The sequence below is a fragment of the Megascapheus bottae genome, chromosome 9 (genome assembly GCF_031878675.1).
Source record: "Megascapheus bottae isolate mThoBot1 chromosome 9, mThoBot2.hap1, whole genome shotgun sequence".
Lineage (NCBI taxonomy): Eukaryota > Metazoa > Chordata > Mammalia > Rodentia > Geomyidae > Megascapheus > Megascapheus bottae.
In genome coordinates this window covers 42,286,329-42,309,932 of record NC_143517.1, presented here as the reverse complement: position 1 = coordinate 42,309,932, position 23,604 = coordinate 42,286,329, and the positions used below count along the sequence as shown (strand labels likewise).

Here is a 23,604-nt window from a genome sequence, read left to right as displayed (position 1 = left end):
GAATGGTAAAGTGTTAATATGGGTTAAATCTGGATATTGGGTATATGTTTGTTTGTCAATCTGTAATATGTATTTTTATCTGAAATATAATTAAAATATACATTAAAATATAATAATCCTAGCCACTCAAGGCCGAGATGTGAGGTTCACAGTTCAAAGCCAGCCCATACAGAAAAGTCCATGAGACTTATCTCAAATTAACCACCTAAAAAAGAGGCTGGATATGGAGCTGTGACTCAAGTGGTAGAGTCCTAGCCTTAAAAAAAAAATAACAAGGACTGGCCAAGAGTTTGGCCTAGTGGTAGAGTGCTTGCCTAGCATGCACGAAGACTGGGGTTCGATTCCTCGGTACCACGTACATAGAAAAAAGCTGGAAGTGGTGCTGAGGCTCAAGTAGTAAAGCTCTAGCCTTGAGAGAGAAAGTCTAAGGACAATGCTCAGGCCCTGAGTGCAAGCTCAGACTGGGGAAAAAAAAAAAAACAGGGACTGCACCCAAGCCCTGAGTTCAAGCCCCAGGACAAGCACAAAATTAATAATAATAGTAATGGCAATAATAATAGCGTAAAACTTCTTAGTAATTTATTTAAAAAATAAAATTTCAGTGAACTTTCAAATGGAATATTTGGACAACAGAATAATCTAACTTGGAAATTAACTTTCCTGGGCTGGGAATGTGGCTTAGTGGTTAAGTGCTTGCCTGGCATGCATGAAACCCTGGGTTTGATTCTTCAGTACTTCATAAACAGAAAGTAGCCAGAAGGAAACAGAAAGAAAGCCAGAAGTAGCGCTATGGCTCAGGTGGTAGACAGCTAGCCTTGAGCACAAGAAGTTTAGGGACAATGCCCAGGCTCGGAGTTCAATCCCCAGGAATAACAAAACAAAACAACAACAACAAAAAATCTACTTTCCTTTTGAAACAAAAAAATGTTCCTCTTGGATCACTATAATCCTTCCTTCGGTTCAACATACTCAGTAATTCCAACTGCATAGCAGCACAGGGGAGGACTTCTCTCCTCCCTTGCTGCCATCCCTTTTCTGTTCTCTACTGCACCTGGGTCTCATCTACCAGATTTACTTTCCATGGGTCAACCTGGCCTTAGCTGTTTCCTGTCTCTGATTATTATTTATTCCTCCTCCTCCTTCTCCTCTTCTTCTTCGTTCTTCTTCCTCCTCCTCCTCCTTCTTTCTTTTTCCTTCTCCTTTTTTTTTTTTTGGTGGGTCATGGGGCTTGAACTCAGCCTGGGCACTGTCACTGAGCTCTTCAGCTCAAGGCTACCACCCTACCCTTGAGCCAAGCCCCACTTCCTGTTTTCTAGAGGTTAATTGAAGATAAGAGTCTCAGGTCCTTTTGTGCCCGGGCTGACTTTGAACCTTGATCCTCAGATCTCAGCCTCCTGAGTAGCTAAGATCACAGGCATGAACCACTATGCCCGGTTTCCTTTTTCTTCTTGTTGATCTTGGAGCTTTAACTCTGGGCCTGGGTGCTATCCTTAAGCTCTTCAGACCAAGGTTAGTGCTCTACCACTTGAGCCACAATGCTACTTTTAGTTTTCTGGTGATTAATTGGAGATAAGACTTTCACAGACTTCTGTGCCTGGGCTTGCTGTGATCCTCAGATCTCAGCCTCCTGAGTAGCTAGGATTACAGGTATGAGCCACTAGCATCCAGCTTATCTCTGATTTCTTCAATTTAATAAGACTTGGACTTACTAAATCTAGCTTTTTCTTTAAGTTTTGACATGATTTATTGTTTTCTGACTTCACACATTGTATGTTATTTTCTTTTAAAAGTTTTTCTTGGAAATGGTGCTGTGGCTCAAGGGGTAGGGCGGTAGACTTGAGCTGAAGACCTCAGGGACAATGCCCAAGTTCAAGTCCCACAACTGACAAAAAAAATTCTCAAAATGTTCAGAGGATTCCAGTTATGTAAGTCAGGTAAAGAGTATATTTCTTTTTGGACAATGTTGTCCCTTCCTTCACCTTCTTCCAGTCTCTCCCAGTTTTTCCCTCTAATACCCATCCACAAGTTTTATAGTTAATTTTCAACATAGTTTCTTCCCTCCATTTCTGTGCCCCCTCTTATCCTCTCAAGGACAGATAAAAAAGGCAAAAGGAAGAGAAAACAAAATCAACACCAAAGAAAAAAACCTTTTATTTCAATTTCTTGCAGTTCATTTCAATAAATATTTTGTATGACCAAATGCACATAGACATTGGGCCTTTATGTTCCTCTCCTACTGAATCTATTTTAGCCCAACAGCAATCATCTTTGAACTTAAAATCCTGTTTACCACAGAATCCAATAGCACCTTTTAGACTCTTATTTTTTGTTTTTTAGGAAATCCGGTTTCATTGTATTATTTTATACAATTGATCTGTTAAAGTGTATTTGATAATATATTTTTATACTTCTCTCCCCTAGAATGGCAGATAATGAGAAGTCCTTGTTGCAACTTTTCCTGATAGTGTTAAATTATCTAAACTGTCAAGTGCCAATGACTCACACCTGTAATCCTAGCTACTCAGAAGGATGAGATCTGAGGATCACTTTTGAAGCCAGACTGGGCAGGGAAGTCCAGGAGATTCCCTTCTCCAATTAACTACCTTTTTCCAACTAAGTCCATGTAGCACCAAACCCATTTTTTTTTCTTCTGCCAGTCCTGGGCTTGAGCTCAGGGCCTGAGCACTGTCCTTGGACTTTCTCAAGGCTAGAGCTCTACCACTTGAGCCTCAGCACCACTTCTGGCTTTTTTCTATGTATGTGGTACCAAGGAATCGAACCCGGGTCTTCGTGCATGCTAGGCAAGCACTGTAACCACTAGGCCAAACTCCCAGCCCATCCAAACCCATTTTTATACTCCCAATTACTGTCTGAACCCACATATCCATTTAACCAATTTAATCCATTTAATTCACCACACTAAAACAGATATTTATTTTGTGTTTTGCCACACATCTCTTAACTGTTAATCATTTTCAATTTAGGGTTGTATCAATCATTTTGTTTAAGGCGCTTAAGTCCCCAGAACTATGACTGGCTCTGAGAAGCAAAATTTAAAAATTCAGTCCCTGTCTTCGAGACTACAGCAGTGGGATGGTGATACAAGTGTGATACAGGTCTATCTACACACTTACTGACTGATATGAGAAGGTACATTGGTGCAGACAGAGAGAGGAGCTGCTATGCAGGGACCAAAATAGAATGCAGAATACAATGGAGACAGAAGGGAAATGCTAGTCATATTAACACTTCCATATTGTCTGCAATAAGTATTCAGCTTTTCAAAACAAAAGGAAGATGGTAAGGAGAAATGGAAGGTAGTCTGGTTTACATTCTGGAACTATTATATTACCATATCTCTCATTTGGGGAAGTTATAAGGCCTGTGGATTCTTTTTTCTACAACTGATGTAAATACAGAATTTAAAAAATGTAGTCAGTTACACACTAGCATAACGGGCAGGATGCTGGTCTTGCAAAGGAGATGGACTACACTACTTCTGTGTATGAGTGGGACTCAGAAGAGGGCTAACCATGGCCAATAGTTTGGTCTAGTGGTAGAGCACTTGCCTATCATGCACAGCGCCCTAGGTTTGATTCCTTGGTACCACATACACAAAAAAAGCTGGAAGTGGTGCTATGGCTCAAGTGACAGGACGCTATCCTTGAGCAAATAATGTCCAAGGACAGTGCCCAGGCCCTGAGTTCAAGCTCCAGGACTGGCAAAAAATAAATTTTTTTAAAAAAGAGGGCTAACCAGAGAAAATTGGACAGTGCCCCAGTAAGTGCTCCAACACTTAAATGACTTTAATGCTTTCATGAAACCAATACTATAGTCTCTGAAGTCAGTTATTTCTCTCAGTAAATTAAACTACAGAACAAATTAAGGAGAGGTAGTCTAGAGGCAAAAGAACTTCCTTTAAAATAGTCAGCCTTCCATATTCACACATTTCACATCTGAGAATTCAGCCAATCATAGTTTGAAAATATTTGGACGGAAAATGTGTCTGTGGTGAATATGCAGATTCACATGGGACTATTAGTTTTTGTGGTGTGTGCCAGTCCTGCACACCCCTGAACTTGGGGTCTGGATGCTGTCCCTCAGCTTTTCCTTTTCTTCTCAAGCCTGGTACTCTACCACTAGAGCCATAACCCCATTTCTGGCAGTTTTGGTAGTCAACTGGAGATAAGAGTCTCTCGAACTTTGTTTTTCAGACTGGCTTCACACTGCAGTCCTCAGCTTTCAGCCTCCTGAGTAGCCAGGAATACAAATGTGAGCCACCCATGGGACCCACTAGAATAACTATTTCCATAGCTTTTTCATTGCATTAAGTAATACAGGTAATCTAGAGATGGTTTTAAAGTATATGGGAGGGGGGCTGGGAGTTTGGCCTAGTGGTAGGGTGCTTGCCTAGCATGCATGAAGACCAGGATTCAATTCCTCGCTACCACATACATAGAAAAAAGCTGGAAGTGGTGCTGAGGCTCAAGTGGTAGAGCTCTAGCCTTGAGAAAGCCCAAGGATAGTGCTCAGGCCCTGAGTTCAAGCCCCAGGACTGGCAAAAAAAAATGGAAGTAAAAGTATATGGGAAAATGTATACAAGTTACTTGGGAATACTATGTCATTTTATATAATACAATGGAACATCCTTGAATGTTGACATCCACCAATGAGGGCTCTGGAACCAAATTTTCACAGACACCAAGTAATAACTGTACCAAGCTTATTAGAGAAGCTTATTTCAATAAGCAAAAGGCACACATCAGATAATAGCAAAATTCCAGCGTCTTCCAAATATGCACTTAAACTGTGCGTGTCTGGGTGTGAGCACATAAGTGTTTATAGGTACAGATACTGAGATTTGAACACACTCTTGCTTAGGCCTACCTTTAAATGCTGGTACCATATCACTTGATTTATACCTTCATTTCTGGCTTTTTACTTATTAACTGGATATAAGAGTTTCTCAGTTTGTCTGCTCAAGCTGGCTCTGAACCTCAATTCTCAGATCTCAGCCACCTAAATAGCTATGATTACAAAGATGAGCCATCAGTAGCCAATTGCACTTCAACTTTTAAATGGATTGATCATTAAGCATTTTCCACAAATTATTCATTTTAAAAGTTGCCACATCTCACATGGTATCCTTAACATGCGGCTATTAGATCCAAACAGTACAAGAGCGAGAACTCAATATTTGCATACTCAATGCTATGGACATGGTATTAGAAATATAAACACAACTACATAGACATAAAAATCTATGACTCTATAGACATAATGTTTTATTACATAGATTAATATGTATCTATGACATACAAACCCTCAGCCTAATTTTAATTATGTTCTAAAGTCTAAGTGCCAGTGATTATATATAGAGATTACCTTTCTGAATACTTGTTTGTTAAATACGTCATTTGAAATATGATGTAAAAACCAATTTTAATAAATTCTTTAATTAAAAAAAAGTTGCCACATCCTACCTTAGCTACCACTAATATCACACAAAGCAAAGAATAACATGTCTCTTTGAATGTAAACCTGTTATCTTCCTAAAGTAAACAACTTAAGTGGGACTAGAAGAGAGATTTCTTCCTAACATAACTTGTTTAGATGTTTCTAGTAAAAGGGGATTCTTTTTCAAAGGACATTTCTAAGATTTATAGTAAGATTTCAAAATTGTTAAATATACATCTTTGTTAAATCTTAACTATTTCAACTAAAGTAATATTTACAAATACTTCACATCCAGAGGTAGGAATGTGGCTTAGTAGTAGCATGCTCATCTAGCATGCATGAGGCCCTGGGTTTAATTCCTCAAAGCCATATAAACAGAAAAATAACAATAAAATTATAAAATATTTAAAAATTAAGAAAAAAAGTATATCACATCCTATCAACAACTACCTAAATTTCCCATCACAGTACACTTACACATGAAAGAAAACTATCTTGCTGGGCGAGGTGGCTCATGCCTGTAATCCTAGCTACTCAGGAGGCTGAGACCTGAGAAACATGATTCAAAGCCAGCCCAGGCACTAAAGAACAGTGAGTCTCTGATCTCCAATTAATCACTAGAAAACAGGAAGTGGGGATGTGACTCTAGGAGTAGGGTGGTAGCTTGAGCTAAAGAGCTCAGGGACAGCGCCCAAGGCCAGAGTTCAAGCCTCATGACCCACAAAAAGAAAGAAGAGAGAGAGAGAGAGAGAGAGAGAGAGAGAGAGAGAGAGAGAGAGAGAGAGAGAGAGAGAGACAGAGAGAGAGACAGAGAGAGAGACAGAGAGAGAGACAGAGAGAGACAGAGAGAAACCTTTAATAGCTGTATTTTATAAATAAGTACCATCTCTCCATTCAACAGATCATAAGAAATAAATCTGTAGGAGGAAAGCCTTACTTTCACACAGATCCCATCATAAAGACCAGAAATATGGTGAGGGGTCGAGGAGTAAACACAATAGTAAAGGTTTCTAGTAATTTCTGGCAAAAAGTATAGAGTTGAAGAGTATGAAAGTCATCATCAGAACATTTTCAGCTTCCAAAGACTCCTTCTCTTCACAAACAACCCAGCAGTAACTGACAGGAGAAAATAATTCCTTCCAGGGGATTTCCTAAATCCACTCATGCCTTCCATGAATGTTACTTCCTTTTCTTTTGGGCCTCACTTACTCGTGGTCAATTTATAACCAGTACTGAATCACAATACCACATTCCACTAGAAGGTACTGATATCCCTGATACAATGTATTCAAGTTTGAAATTCTTCAAGGTAAAGACTTAAACTAAGGTGGCTTTCCCCAATTCATGAGTTTAAGTATGAAATTTCATTAACTGGTCAGTAACCACTTACTGAATGTATACTATTGTGTAGTTAATGCCCAATGATAAGCAATTTAATATGCTGAACAACTTAATTAATAGTAGATATTATTACTGCCTCCACTTGTAGACATGGGAACACCTAACGAAATTACTTTCCTACAGTAATTCACACAGCTAGTGACTACATTTAATTGGGACTGAATGAAACCTATTTGGATTATTCATGAAGTTTTTACTGTAGACAAGGTCTTCACAGAAATATAATAACAAAGTTTTTCTAGTTTTATACTAAAAATTACATTAAAACATCAAAAATTAAAATTATGTAACATTACTTTTTTTGTGTGTGGGTCATGGGGCTTGAACTCGGCCTGGGTGCTGTCCCTGAGCTCTTCAGCTCAAGGCTACCGCCCTACCCCTGGGCCTGGGTGCTGTCCTGTGCTCTTCAGCTTAAGGCCCTACCCTTGAGCCAACCCCCACTTCCCATTTTCTAGAGGTTAATTGGAGGTAAGAGTCTCAGGTCCTTTTGTGTGGAGAAGGGCTTTGAACCTTAATCCTCAGATCTCAGCCTGCTGAGTAGCTAGGATTACAGGTGTGCGCCACCGTGCCATGCTTGAAAACATTACTTTCAAACTCTGTATGTGCAACACTCAATGTCTATACAAGTACATGATGCATGTATTTAAACCAAATGGTACCCCTCTCTTCAGGAAATCTAGAAATCTATTGGAACACTTTGGGCTCTCCCATTGTGAGGATCATTAATAAGAATTTGATAGAGTGCTTACCTAGCATGCATGAAGCCCTGGATTCAATTCCTCAGTACCACATAAACAGAGAAAGCTGAACTGGCATTATGATTCAAGTGATAGAGTGGCTAGCCTTGAGCAAAAGAAGTTCAGGAACAATGCCCAGGCCCTGAGTTCAAGCCCCAGGACTGGCAAAAACAAAAACAAACGCCCACCCCCCACACAAAAAAACCCACACCCACCCACACAAAACGATTCTGAAATTAGTGACCATTAAGAGAGATAAATATGCAATGCTAAATTTCTGCAAAGGAATCTTCAGCCTTCCCCTACATATTTCTTTTTCTTTTTTGGGGGTCAGTCATGGGGCATGAACTTGGCCTGGACAATGTGCCTGAGCTCTTCAGCTCAAGGTTACCACCCTAACCCTTGGCCTGGGTATTGTCCCTGAGCTCTTCAGCTCAAGGCTACCACCCTTGGGCCACAGTGCTACTTCCAGTTTTCTAGTGGTTAACTGGAGATAAAAGTCTCATGGACTTTAGTGCCGGGACTGGCTTTGAACCCCAATCCTCAGATCTTGGCCTCTTGAGTGGCTAGGGTTATAGGCATGAGCCACCACTTCCAGTTCCCCTACATATTTCATGACTACTTGGCACCATTCTTAGGTAAGGGGGCATATAGAATCTAATCATTTTCCTTTCCCTGTAAACGTAAGTATAGTTAAACATTTTCCTTTAATTTTTTTAGTGGAAAAAGAAAGGTACCTTCAAGTCCTGTGGTTTCCAACAATGTCCTCTTGAACTAGTCTACCTCATTCACTTCTACGCCTCCACATTCTTCACAAAATTATCTTTTCTAAAGCCACAGTCTGACTCACTACACTAGCTATAATCTTCACTGGCTTCCTTCTGCTTTTGGGAGAAAAGTCTGTCTGAGACTGACCCAAGTCGCACATCACCTCCCAACTTTTCAACCACAGGAGCCTTCCTACAACCCCTTAAAGTTGTGGGCCTAACACAGGCAGTTCTCTCAGCCTAGAATGTTCTTTTCACCGTGTACATTCTCGTAGTCCCTTTTCCAGCCTCTTCTCAGATGTTGCATCATGCCATAGCCTCAATAAGGACATCTTGGAGTCCTCCATAAAGAACATATTCCCAATAAACTCTTGAGCCACTGTTATTCCTTCAAGGAACATTTCACACGTGCATGATTATTATGAAAAAAAATTATCTCCATTTGCCTGTAAACTCCATGAAGACTGAGACCCTGTCTGTTTTCTAAACCTTAGATTCACAGTACCAGGTATATGGCATGCACTCAATATTTATTAAATTAATAAGTAAATAAGCTTTTTTTTCCCCTTTGCCAATCCTGGGGCTTGAACTCAGGGCCTAGGCACTGTCCTTGGCTTTTCTCAAGTCTAGTGCTCTACCATTTGAGCCACAGCACAATTTCTGACTTTTTCTGTGCATGTGGTACTGAAGAATGGAACCGGGGTCTTTGTGCATACTAGGCAAACACTCTTACCACTAGGCCAAACTCCCGGCCCTAAGACCTCAGCTTTATCCCCCACCTGTGCACAATGCCTCCCACCACAAACCTGGCCTCTGGCTCCCTAACTTTCATCTCTCCTTTTCAGGCCTCCCAATCCTGTGACTTTCACTGCCTAGAAAGTTCTCTGCATTTCTTTCAAAGGGTTCAAATTCCACTAACTTAAACCAAGACCCAGCTCACATTTTCTTTCCTCCAGGATATTTTCTCATGAGCCAGTTCACATATCACTCTCCCATTCATGCTTTCAAAGCACTTTGCATTCTTTCTGAAAAAATAATTATAACTGGATACTACTTAAAAGTTTCTTGTGAGTGACTTTTCTTCTCAACGTCAGTGTTAACGCCTTATGCTTGGATGCAAGCACCATACTCTACCATTCAGGACAGAGTTCTCTCTCAGTGAGACACTTGATTGTTTCCCTAGCACACCAAACTTTACCTCTGAAAAGAATATTGCTTCGCTCTCACGTCTTTACCCAGCAAGTGATTCAATTTGCCTCTATGCCTCTCTCTGCAAGTTCCTTCTGTGGGGTTTTTTTGCCTTCCCTTCCCCACTCTAATGCATTTTGCTTCCCCTTCCCCAACCTCTAATACGAAGTAATGAGTTCCCTGAATTCCTGCCTCGGTGATGGCTGGTCCTCGGCCTGCAGTGAGGGGCTTTTAGGCCCTTAAAGCTTCCATTCCCCTAATCCACACGAGCGCGTACACCCAAGGAAGACGACTGAGCTAGCTGTGACCTCTCACACACCACCCCAGATCCTCCCGGGGCCACTGTCACTTTGCATCCCCTTATCAGGCGGCATGGATTCGTTGTGGTCTCCTCTTCCCATGAAGAAAAGGTCCCAAAGCTGCTGAGCTTCATTTGGCCCCAACTACTGAGTAATCCCCAGTGCCCTTTCCTTTTCTCCTTCCTTCCTCTTCCCTGGAGACCGAACCCTAGGCCCAGGGTTGCAGGCAAGGAGCACCGTCAAAGTACACACAGCCATCTGGCCAGCTCCAGCTCCAGACGCCACGGTCTCGCCACCCCCTCACCCGCACTGCCGGCCCCCATCCCTCGCCCAGGCGACCAGCGCAACGCCAGCTTCGGCCTGGCCAGCGCTCCCCTCGCGGGGCGGCCGTCGCTCACTGACCCAGAAAGGTGTCAAACGAGGAAGCAGCAGCAGCAGTAGCAGGTGCAGAGGCAAAGCAGCCTGACAGACGTTAACGGCTCAGCGCTCCATCCCTCCTGGACCTCAGCTCCGGCCTCTCGACTTCCTCGACCCCAGCGCCCACAGAGCAAGTCACGTGCGGGCGGGAGCAGTCAGCTGACCGCGGTGCGCGGCGCTCCGCCTACGTTCGCGCCATTGCGCAGGCGCGACCTGGAAGGGCGGGGCTAAGAGAGTGCTCAGAGGCCCCGCGGTTCCGGGGTGGGCGGAGCTCCGGGGCAGCCCCGCCTCTCAGCGTCTCCGCGTGCGTGCGTGTGGTTCACCTCAAGGAAACGTCACTCCCGTCACCCCTACCCGCCTTCCCCCTCGGGTTTCTGCGAGTGAGAAACCTCTCTCCGGCCCTGTGCCCGGACTTGTCCATTCGGAGGGTTTTCTTTAGTAATTTACCCGAGTGCGCGTCACCTAGTTCTGCCTAATGCCCTATAAATGCCCGTGGACTGTTTACTGGGCAGTGTGTTGTTAAGGATTACCTGTGGAGCCAATTGCCCTTTGCCACGAGCGCCTTCCCTGTCCGGTTCAAGAGTGTGCTTTGTGTGTGGTAAACAGAAACAGTGCAAAACCAATGGAAAGCCTTGTCGTTTGGGCGGGGCGGGGAGGGGGGTTTGGGGGCGGTAGGTGGCTTGTACCTGGGAATAGAGGTGCCATTGTTATTTGAACAGAAAATATGGAGATTTTTCTCATGAAAGCTTTTAGGTTTGCATTGGTAATTGTGTGTGGGGGGCAGGGGGGGTGTTGTGTAAGTCCTGGAGCTTGAACTCAGAGCCTGAATACTGTCCCTGAGCTGCTTTTGCTAAAGGCCAAGACTCTACCTCTTGAGCCACTTGGGCTACTTCTGGCTTTTTCTGAATAGTTTATTGGAGATAAGATTCTCATTGACTGTCCTGATCTGGCTGGCTTCAAACTAGGATTTTAGATGTCAGCCTCCTGAGTAACTAGGATTATAGGCATGAGCCACCAGTGCCCAGCATGCACTGGTAATTCTTGAAATTAAGAGTCTTACTTCCTTTCCAGCCTTATGCCTGAGCCACAGTCCTTTTCAGCCTTGCGCCTGAGCCATGGTCCTATTTTTTTTCCTCCTCATTGTAGCTAGAATGATAGACATATACCACCACACTCAACATTTTCCATTAAGATCCAGGCTCATGGACCAGGCTGACCAGCCTCTGAAATACCTAAGGTTACAGGCATGAGCCACCAGTTTAAACTGATCATTCTTGAAGATAACATGTTCATTACCATCATTTACCACATTAAGGTGAAAACTTAGTTGGCTATCAGTTCTCCAGAAAAAAAATGATAATTCTAGGGCCTCAAGAGAGAGAGATGCTCATGAACAAGCACTGGACTTAAGTAGGAGAAAAGGACTGGCCAGATGCAGTGGCTCAAGCCTGTAATCCCAGCTATTAGGAGGCTGAGATCTGAGGATTGTGGTTCAAAGCTAGCCCAGGCAAAAAGCACTAAAGACCATGAGACTTTTATCTCCAATTAACCACTAGAAAACCTGAAGTGGCACTCTGGCTCAGGGGGTAGGGTGGTAGCCTTGAACTGAAGAGCTCAGGGACAACATCCAGGCCCAGGGGTAGGGTGGTAGCCTTGAGCTGAAGAGCTCAGAGACAGCACCCAGGCCCAGAATTCAAGCCCCATAACCAACCAACCAACCAACCATAAATAAATAAATAAATAGGAGGAATATGAAAATGAAAGGCCATGGTCTATAGAAGAGCCTCAGAGGATAGAATCACATCAATGCTAAAATCCAAGTTAAAGAAAAGTATTTCAGGGGCTGGGAGTTTGGCCTAGTGGTTAAAGTGCTTGCCTAGCATGCACGAAGACCCAGCTTCAATTCCTTGGTACCACACACATAGAAAAAAGCTGGAAGTGGTGCTGAGGCTCAAGTGGTAGAGCTCTAGCCTTGAGAAAGTCCAAGGATAGGGCTCAGACCCTGAGCTAAAGCCCAGGATTGGCAAAAAAAAAAAAAAAAGTACTTCAAATAGTATTTATTTTTTCACTTACCTTGAAATTGGTAACGGTGATCCCCCCACCCCCAGAAAAGTGTGCTTATTTAGGGAAATACATTGATAAACTAAAATGGCAGAAAAGATTAACTCAGCTTGGAAAATGAGACAAAAAAGGCAAAGCAACTAAACTAGACCTAGTGGAAAAGAGCAGAAATTGGTGTGCAGATGAGTGAGAAGGCATGGGGAAATGACGGAAGGAGATGAGAAAAACATATGAAAGGCCTTATACAAAAATTCAAAGCAAAACAAAACAAAACAAAACAAAAAGATTTGGTCCAGGACAAGAAGTGTAACTTCACTTGAGATTGTTTCAAGTGCAGTGCTGTAAATCTTTGCCATCTGTTCAAACCTTTAATGAGATCTGGCTCAACTGCTTTATGTGAGCTTTTTTTAAAAAAAGAATATTTTTGGTCAGTCACAGGGCTTGAACTCTTAGCCTGGGTGTTGTCCCCAAGCTCTTCAGCTCAAAGCTAGTGCTATACCACTTGAGCCACAGCACCACTTCCAGGTTTCTGTTGGTTAATTGAAATAAGAGTCTCACAGACTTTCTGGCCCAGGCTGTCTTTGAGCCAAGATCATCAGATCTCAGCTTCCTTAATAGCTAAGACTATAGGCGTGAGCCACTGTGGCCCAACTGAGTTTTTTTTTTTTTTAAGTGTAAATTTGTGATATCCAAGTTACATCATAGAAAGAGTTCTGACAAAAGACAGTACAAAGACCACAATAAAGAAGCAAAAAATAAACAACTGAGGAAAGAAAAAATACCACTAAAATATGTGGGAAAATGTTTATACTTTTTAGTGCTTAAAAAATATTTATAAAGCTGGAAATGTGGTAGTGTTTTCCTAGCATGTATGAAACCCTGGGTTCAATTCCTCAATACCACATAAACAGAAAAAGTCAGAAGTGGCACTGTGACTCATGTGGTAGAGTGCTAGCCTTGAGCAAAAACGCTCAGGAACACTGCCCAGGCCCTGAGTTCAAGCCCCAGAACTGGTAAGGTATTTATATAAATATGTGTGTATTTATATAAATATGTGTGTATTTACATAGATATATATACATAGATATATATATTACAAATAAAGTTGAAAGCAGCAGAGAGTTTCTGTATGGTATATTTGTTTAGCTAAGCCTTTATAATGTCCAGCCTGAAAGATTGACACATTAGCCTTTAAGGACTTGGCCAAGGCAGCTGACAGAAATCTGCTGATGCTCATACCATTGACCCGAGAGACTTGTATATTACACCAGCATCATTAAGTCTAAAAAAAACTAGCTTGCACGCTGGGTAAAATCCCAAACTCTTTTTGACAAATCCCAAACATTTTTTTGACAATTGCCCCATCACCATCATGAGCAAGCAATTTGAATCGATGGGGAGAACACATTCCTACTTAATTATACATGTTCACTTGAATTAAAATGGCTAACGATTTAATAATTATAACTGGGCACCGGTGGATCACATCTGTAATCCTAGCTACTCAGGAGGCTGAGATCTAAGGATGATTGTTTGAAGTTAGCCAGGACAGGAAAGTCTGTAAGACTTAACCTACAACTAACCATCAAAAGGTGGAAGTAGAAGGATGACTCAAGTTGCAGAGTGTCATCCTTGAGTGAGAAAGCTAAGGTATAGCACCTAGGTTCAAGCCCTAGCAACACACACACACACACACACACACACACACACACACACATACACAAATATAAATTTTATACATAATGAATTTGAGGCCAGAGGTCAGGAGATTTGGGAATAAAACTTGATCACATCAACCAGTTTTCACCTGTCAATTGAAAGGGAGTGGAAATATGCTATCTAGGTCCATGGAAGCAAAACCATCATGGTAGGGGTGAAGATGAAAGATAGAGTGTTGGGGGAGTTAGACAGGTAATCAGTGTTTATAGGATTTAAGAGCCACATAGACTAATTAATAAAACATGCAAGAATGTAAGGAATAGAACTCAGGTATTGCATGAGAATACAGGTAGAGGGCTTAAAGTAGAAATAAGGCACTCTGGGTATGGCATTCACCAGTAGAATTCTAATCCTAGACTGATCAAGCAAGCAGCAAAGGCATATAGGATGTGAGACCTGGAGTAAAATCCTCAAGTAGAAGAGGTGAGATATAATCTGAAAGGTAAAATTAATATTATAGTATCATTTTGGGTGGTTGGGTAGATACATGTTTAATATAAATTATAGGAATTAACCCGTCTGACATTCTTAGCATAAGGGCGGGTGTTTTGGTGTATTTCTGTGGTCCCAGCTACTTGGGAGATGGAAGTAAGAAGATCATAATTTTCAATCAGCCCAGACAAAAATAACATGAAACATTATCTGAAAGATGAAGTAAAAGAAAAAGGAGCTTGGCACAGGGGCTCACACCTGTAATCCTAGCTACTCAGGAGGCTGAGATCTGAGGATCACAGTTCAAAGCCAGTCTAGTCACTGAAGTCTGTGAGACTTTTATCTCCAATTAACCAGTAGAAAGGAAGTAGAGCTGTAGCTTAAGGGTATCCTAGAGCTGAAGAGCTCAGGAGAGTACCAAGGCCCAGAATTCAAGCCCCATGACCCACACAAAAAAAAAGCCAGCCCAGGCAGGGAAGTCCTTAAGACTGTTATCTCCAATTAAACACCAAAAAACCAAAAGTAGGACTGTGGCTCAGAGTGGTAGTGCTAGTCTTGAGCGAGACCCACAACCAACAACAGAAAGAAAAAAGAGGGCTGGGAGTGTAGCCTAATGGTAGAGTGTTCACCTAGCATGCACAAAGCCCTGGGTTTGATTCCTCAGTACCACATACTCAGAGAAAGCCAGAAGAAGCGCTGTGACTCAAGTTGCAGAGTGCTAGCCTTAAGCAAAAAATGTCCAAGGGTAGTGCCCACACCCTGAGTTCAAGCCCCAGTACCTGGGGGGGCGGGAGGGAGAGTATCCTTGGAATAAGTGAGTCTTTAAAACAAGATACGAGAGTCTTGAGGTTATTAGAAGGGAGCGTGGGCTCCGTTAGAGATAGAAGGAATGTAGACATTGAGTTAAAGGTACTGGAAGGGGGAATGAACTCTGCAAAGTCTCAGGTGGGCCTGGCTTTGCCAGTTTGCTGATTTATGTGCAGCTCCATTTTCTAATCTGTAAATCCCCCAATAAGCTTTATGGAAGGATTAAGTAAAATAATGTACTAATGCATTTAAGTAAGCACTTGACATCAAATAACTCCCCTCAGAGTACTAATTATAATGATCATTATCATTTTTATGAATAGAACTGGAATGCAAAAAGAAAAAATTGATATGTGAAAGGATACTACCTAAGAGCTAAGTATGGTGGCACAGGCCTGTAATCTAAATTACACAGGAGGCATAGGTTGGGGGATCTTGATCCTGTCCAGCCTATCTGAAAAATTAAAGCAAAAAGAACTGAGAAAATGTGGTTCTAGTAATAAAGCACTTGCCTTGACAGCTTGAAGCTCTGACTTCAAATTACAATACAGATGGGAGGGGAGACAGTAAATAAAACGATAGCGGTTAAGTTACAGGCACAGAGGCACTCTGCTAGGCAGGCCCAATAACAATAATCATGAGCCTCATTTCTTTGCTTTGGAAAACACTAAGTATCCAGGGGAAAAGTCTGTTTGCAAAAGCTGGACACAAGTATCTAAAAGTTATGTAGGGGTTGGAGGTGTGGTTCATGTGGTAAAGGCAGATGAATGTTCATAAAGGGCTGAGTCCAGTTCCTGGGGTATATGGAAGATGTTCAGTATAAATTGTTTCGGGGCTCTGTGTGTAGCCTAGTGGTATAGTGCTCGCCTAGCATTCATGAAGCCCTGGGTTTGATTCCTCAGTACCACATACGCAGAAAAAGCTGGAACTGGTACTGTGGCTCAGGTGGCAGAGCACTAGTCTCGAGCAAAAAAGTGTCGGAGGACAGTGTTCAAGGACAGGCTCTGAGTTCTAGCCCCAGGACTGGGAGGGGAAAAAAGTTAAAAAACATTTTGAACAATGACTAATTATGTTGAATACTTGGCCAGTTGAAAGACAAGGAAGGATTTGCAAAGGGAAAGTCCCAGCCAGTTCATCCCAGTATCTGTTAGCATGATTTTCTGAGCCTTAGTCAAATAAAAATGTCTTTGTTCCATATGACATCTATTGTCTGGTGATACGCTTGTTCTTTACATTTCCATGATGTGTGTGCCTTACAGATCCCTCTACTTCCTTGTTCTGGGCACCAAAACAGAACTCAACTAGTATGCAGACAATTGTGGTTCTCTCTAAGGTAATCCATGGGACAAAATTGGGTGAGGATGGGGACACTTGAATGAGATCTCTTTCCTGGTGGACACCAAGCCTCGTGTTCTGTTAAAGAAACTACAGCTCCCCACAGTGCTGAATTGGTTCTTGCTGTTTTTTCAAAGCCAAAGGCAAATGAAGAAAGGGTTCTTACATAGGAACATTAAATATGTGTCTTTCCAGATAAATTTGTGACAATCCTTCCTCACATTCCGAGTGTGTGTGGGGAAGTGGGGGTGGTTAGCAATTTAAATGCCACAAATTCACTCCTTAGAGTATTTGATTTTTGACATATCAAACAAGCATTTATATTATACCAAGGTTAGAATGTTACGATGAACATAATAAGAATTATCTAATAAGGTCAGATGCCTTATAATCCTAGCTACTCAGGAGGCTGAGATCTGAGGATCGAGGTTCAAAGCCAGCCATGGCACAGAAGTCCTGAGACTTTTATCTCCAATTAACCACTAGAAAACAGGGAGTGGCGCTGTAGCTCCAAGGGTAGGGTAGCCTTGAGCTGGAGAGCTCAGGGACCGTGCTTGGGCCGACAACTGACAAAAACAAAAAAAAACAAAAAAACCACAAACAAACAAAAAATCCTAATAAGTGAATATTTTAATCAGGACAGGAGCTATAGTTAGAAATCTGGCCTATCTCAGATTTATCTAATCCAAGAAAAGCCCCAAAGTTGGGGCTTTGGAAAATATAGCACCACATGCAGGTGAAAGAAAGAGTTACAATTTGGGGATGTTGAAGGTGCATCTGGCCCAGCAAGCATTGCAGCAAGCATTTTGGGAAGCTAGGTATATATTAACATGTCAAGGACAGCTAGGTTACTTCCGGCAAAACTGCATTTCCTTCTATCCCCCAGCATTACTACATAGGCAGGACTCATATTTAGGCTCTATTCCCAAGTCACTGAAGACTGCTGGTTAAAAATACAGATTTTCTTCTAATGCCAATAGCTCATGCCTATAATCCTAGCTACTCAAGTGGCTGAGATCTGCAGATTGTGGTTCAAAGCACAAAAGCCCATGAGACACTTATCTCCAGTTAAGACCAGAAAACTGGAAGTGGTGCTGTGGCTCTAAGTGGTAGAACACTAGCCTTGAGCTGAAGAGCTCGGGAACAGTGCCCAGGCCCAGGCCCAGACTTCAAGCCCTACAACCAACCAAAAAAACATAAAAAACAAAAAAACAAAACAAAACAAAAAAACCCCCACAAAACTACCAGATTCCTTCTTAGCACTGGTGGCGCACATTTGTAAATTGTAGCTATGAAGGAGACTGAGATTTAAGGATTATGGTTCAAAGCCAGCTGGGGCAGGAAAGACTCTACAATAAATCACCTAAAAACTAGAAGTGGAACTATGGCTGTGACTCAAAGTGATAGAGTACTAGCCTTGAAGGAAAAAGCTCAGGGACAGCTCCTAGGCCCCATGTTCAAGTCCAACAACTACCCTCTCCCCCCAAAATTACAAATTCCTAAGCTCAAGCCAACATAGGATTATGTATTTTTTTAACATACACCCAAGTGTGGGTTGACTCAGTCCTGAATCTCTAATCACGTTGTTGTGTTGTGGTAGCAGGTTCTCCTAGCTACTCAGGAGTCTGAGATCTGAGGATCCCAGTTCAAAGCCAGCCTGAGCACTAATGACAGTGAGTCTCTTATCTCCAATTAATCTCTAGAAAAGAAGAAGTGGGGCTGTGGCTCTAGGGTAGGGTAGTAGCCTTGAGCTGAAGAGCTCAAGAACAGCACCCAGGCTCAGAGTTCAAGTCCCATGACCCACAAAACAACAAAACAAAAAAACATGTCCTTCCAGACCACTTGGAGATATCCTAGCCTTGACCAACTGTCCTGTACTTCTACTTCTTACTTATGCCTCTTTCCTTCATCAAAAGTCACCTTTCTCTCAAACCCTACAAGACCCCTATACAGAGATAAAGTTCTTCTAATAATTAAAGAAAATAAGCTTTTTTTCTGTGACTGTCAGTATCTTAGTTTTTCTTCTGATTTCTTTAAAATAGATTTAATTCATTTTTTTAAAAAAGGGAGCCAGTATGAAGTGGTGCTGTGGCTTATGTGGTAGAGTAGTGGCCTTGAGCTGAAGAACACAGGGACAGCGCCCAAGCCCAGAGTTCAAGTCCCATGACTGACCAAAAAAAAGTGGAAAAAGGGAATCAGTAATATTGAGACACATTATTAAATAGTGGCCGGTGCTGTGGCTCATGCCTATATTCCTCGCTACTCAGGAGGCTAGGAGGCTGATATTGAAGGATCAAGGTTCAAAGCCAGCCCTGGCACAAAAGAAAGTGAGACTCTTATCTCCAGTTAATCACTAGAAAATGAGAAGTGGGGCTGTGGCTCAAGGTGGTAGCCTTGAGCTGAAGAACTCAAGGACAGAGTTCAAGCCCTGTAACCCACCAAAAACAAACAAATGAACAAGTGGCAATATATATTCTTCATTAATACATTAAGAAATAACATGGCTGGGGGGGGGGGCTGGGAGTTTGGCCTAGTGATAGAGTGCTTGCCTAGCATGCACGAAGACCCAGGTTTGATTCCTCGGTTACCACACACAGAAGAAGCTGAAAGTAGTGCTGTGGCTTAAGTGGTAGAGCTCTATCCTTGAGAAAGCCCAAGGACAATGCTTAGACTCTGAGTTCAAGCCAGGACTGGCAAAGAAAGAAAGAAAGAAGGAAAGAAAGAAAGAAAGAAAGAAAGAAGGAAGGAAGGAAGGAAGGAAGGAAGGAAGGAAGGAAGGAAGGAAGGAAGGAAGGAAAGAAGGAAGGAAAGAAGGAAGGAAAGAAGGAAAGAAAAAGAGAAAGAAAGAAAGATGGCTGGCCCTCAGTAGATGATTAGATCAAGAAGATGTGGTACTTATACACAATGGAATTCTATATGCTTCCATCAGAAAGAATGACATCGCCCCATTTGTAAGGAAATAGAAAGACTTGGGAGAAAATCATATTAAGTGAAGTAAGCTAGACAAGGAACATAAACTCAATGCTTCCCTCATTTGTAATAATTAGTACATATCTAGGACTCTCTGAGCAGAGGATTACAATAGCTCAAAACCTAGATACATAAGGTCATATAGGATGAGGCTAAATGAAAGGATCTCTAGGATATGGAAACAAAGCTTTATCCTGTGTGATTGTTGTTCTTACTATGTTATTTCTCTTTTTTTTTTGGTCCTTTGGTTAATCTCATATTGTTACTGTATCTGACTTTGTTACCTGATATATTATATATACATTTACTTGTTTATTTGAAATAGGAAAGGGAAGGGGGAAACAAAATGATTGGGAGGGGTTGGGGGAGGAAAATAGGGACAAAAACATGAGAAGGGGTATCAATGTATGATAAGTAATATATGTACTATCTGGCGAATGTAACTGTAACCCCTATATATTTTACCTGGACAATAAAAAATAAAAATGAAATAAATAAAATGGCTGGGAATGTGGCTTAGTGGTAGAATGTTTGCTAGCATGCATGAAGTCTGGGTTTAATTCCTCAGTACCACATACATAGAAAAATCTGTGATTCAAATGATAGAGTGCTAGCCTTGAACAAAACTCTGGGTCAGTTTCCAGGACTGGCAAAAAAAAAAAAGAAAAAAGAAAGAAAAAAGTAAGATAAAGAACTGTTATAGGTGTGGTTCAAGTGAGAATGTACATGCCTAAACACGTGGTCCTGAGTTCAAACCCCAAAGACTGCCAAAATGAAAGAAGCAAAGCAGGATTGGTGGTACACACCTGTAATACCAACACTGAGGAGCTAATGGAAGAGGAGCAAAAGTTGGAGGCCAGACTGGACTAAATGGTGAGTTCAAAGTCAGCCCAGGCTGTGTAATAAAATTTTGTCTTTAAAAAAAAAAAAAATCTAGGGCCAGGACTTTGGCTTAGTGGTAGAGTACTTGCCTAACATACACAAAGGCCTGAGTTCAATTCCTCAGAAAAAGCCAGAAGTGGTGCTGTGGTTCACATGGTAGAACACTTGCCTTGAGAAAGCTCAAGGACAGTGCCCAGGCCCTGAGTTCAAACCCAGGGCTGGCAAAAAAAAAATTAAATGAATAAAAATATCTAGAATTGTCTTAGTTTCAAAATATAGTAATCATAAATATTTCAAAATAACTAAAATTTCAATGTGATGCTAGGGCACGGTGGTATACAACTGCAATCCCAGCACTCAGGAGGCAGAAAGCAGGGAAGTCTAGAATTAAGAGACCAGCCTGAGCTACACAGCAAAACTTTATCCTCTGGAAGATTAGATAGACAGGTAGGTAGATAGATACATAGATTCACAGATAGATGCTTTGGTTATAATGCGAACTCACAGATCTTCATAGTCTTGGGCCCCAGGTTAAGAATCTTGCTCTAAAGATCCACTGGCTTAATTGCAGGTAGGAATTCTAGGCCTTGCTGCTGGCTTTATGGGCTTTTTCTGTGCAAATAGGCCATGTCTGTTGGGGGTTTTTAGCCTTATGTCTCAGTTACTCACTACTTCATCTGACAGGAAGTGATTAAAAATGTTTGTTAGCAGGGCCAGAAGTTTGGCCTAGTGGTAGAGTGCTTGCCTAGCATGCACGAGGACCTGGGTTCGATTCCTTGGTACCACATACATAGAAAAAAGCTGGAAGTGGTGCTGAGGCTCAAGTGGTAGAGCTCTAGCCTTGAGAAAGTCCAAGGACAGTGCTCAGGCCCTGAGCTCAAGCCCAAAGACCGGCAAAAAAAAAAGGGGGGGGCTGTTATGCTTTGCTTTCCATCCTTAAGTCTGACAAACATATCATTGCGTGCTAAGAGTATGTTAGCCTGAAGAGAATCAGAAAGTCTAGGCTTTCATCCCAGTTTTGCCCCAAATGAATAATATGACATTAAGGGGGTCATTTAGTCCCTGTGGCTCTCAGTATCCCCTGAGGACCTGTGAAAACATTAAAGGAATCATAGGGGTTTAGCACACACTTGCTGGGGAGGGGCAGGGAGTGAAACCAGGTTATTATTTCTGCCTTGTAGGAATATGGGTAATGGCTTGCCTCCAAGATCCCTTCCGGCTGGGTCTCTTACCAGTGAGACTTTCTTCTTTTCCATGCCTCGGCTTTCCTTCTAAGGAAGTTTTCTTTTGTGTGTGATTCACAGGGAACCCATGACAGTCACGTGAGATAGCATTAACTTTGTACAGTTTAACTGTGGATTACTAACAGGGTTTGCTACATGACTCTGCATTTCCAATGAGACTGGAATGGAAAAATCATTTAAGATTTTCATCTAGAACTTAAAAACGGGAAATAGCAATGACTGCTCCTTATGAGCATATTATAATAAATTAATAGCAAAGGATGTTTTTTTAAAAATATGAACAAATGATCCTTTGTTAAAAATCTTAAGATGCTGGGCTCCTGTGGCTCACTTCTGTAACCCTAGCTACTCAGGAGGCTGAGATCTGAGGATCGTGGTTCAAAGCCAGCCAGGGCAGGAAAGTCTGTGAGACTTTTTTTTTTCCCAGTCCTGGGGCTTGAACTTAGGCACACTGTCTCTGAGCTTCTTTTGCTAAGGCTAGCACACTACCACTTGAGCCACAGTGCCACTTCTGGCTTTTTCTGTGCATGTGGTACTGAGAAATCAAACCCAGGGCTTCATGCATGCTAGTCAAGCACTCTACCACTAACCCCTGGTGAGACTCTTATCTCTAATAAGTTATTAAAAGAGAGAGAGAGAGAGCCGAAGTAGCTCTGTGACTCAAGTGGTGGAGTATTAGCCTTGTGCAAAAGAAGCTCAGGATAGTGCCTAGACCTGAATTCAAGCTCTATGACCTGCAAAAAAAAAAATCTCAAGATGAGATTTATGCTGTTTAGACTGGTCTTATACTTTTCTGGTATTCTTCAATTTGGTATGCAACTGCAGTGAGCTGTGTGCGTGTGTGTGTGCGTGTGTGTGTGTGTGTGTGTGTGTGTGTGTGTGTGTGTGTGTGTGTGTTCGCGCCAGTTGTGGGGCTTGCACTTAGAGCCTGGGTACTATCTCTTAGCTTTTTCACTCCAGCTGTCATTCTTCCACTTGAGCCACAGTTCCACTTCTGGGTTTTTGGTGGTTGATTGGAGATAAGAATCTCACAGATGGCCTAGAGTATGGCCTAGAGGTAGAGTGCTTGCCTAGCATGCACTGAGCCCTGGGTTAGATTCCTCGGTACCACATACATAGAAAAAGCTGGAAGTGGCACTGTGGCTCAAGTGGCAGAGTGCTAGCCTTGAGTAAAAAGTATCCAAGGATAGTGCCCAGGCCCTGAGTTCAAACCCTAGGACTGGCAAAAATAAAAATTAATAAAAAAAATCTCACAGACTTTCTTGCCTGGGTTGACTTTGAACCACCATCCTCAGAGCTCAGCCTCCTGCACAGCTAGGATTGTGGGCATGAACCACTATGTCCCAGTTTGCAGTGAACTCCTGTTTGTCTAATTGAGGCAGAGTTGGATGTGAGGAAGGTGACCTCAAAGATACCAGAGGCACCAATGAAGATCTGTCATAAAGTCCTCCCCCGGGAAAGAGCCCTCTAGAGAATGTGGTCAACAGTCTGCAGTTGTCAGTGTCTTCAAGTAGCTCAGTGGCTTCCCCAGAGCTCATGTCCTTCTCAGCTGAGCCCATGACTAAGAGAAGAGGAATGTAAAAGCATGGCCTTTTTTTTTTCTTTGTCATGAGACTTAAACTCAGGGCATGGGTACTGCCCCTGAGCTTCTGTGCTCAAGACTAGTGCTCTACCACTAAGCCACAGCACCACTTCCAGTTTTTGAGTGGTTAATTGGAGATGAGTCCCACAGGGACTTTTCTGTCCAGGCTGGCTTCGAACCTCAATTTTCAAATCTCAGCCTTCTGAGTAGGTAGTGTGAGCTTCCAGTGCCTGGCTAAGTAATCATCTTCTACTTCATACTTTCAGAGGCCTTAACCTGAAGTAGCTGATGTTGCATATGTTCCAT

At 42.3% G+C, this 23,604-nt stretch overlaps 1 protein-coding gene across 3 annotated transcripts in view; it reads right to left on the bottom strand.

Moving 5' to 3' along the window:
- The window catches only part of Atp6v1c1 (ATPase H+ transporting V1 subunit C1), a 68,982-nt gene extending 58,560 nt beyond the window's left edge, over positions 1–10,422 (bottom strand). Inside the window, exon 1 of one of the 3 annotated variants that reach the window (XM_090339177.1) lies at positions 10,252–10,422. The gene's annotated coding sequence lies outside the window, so the exon portion shown is untranslated. The remainder of the gene's footprint in view (positions 1–10,251) is intronic. The other 2 variants (XM_090339179.1, XM_090339180.1) reach the window with 2 other exon arrangements.
- Between the last annotated feature and the right edge of the window lie 13,182 nt (positions 10,423–23,604).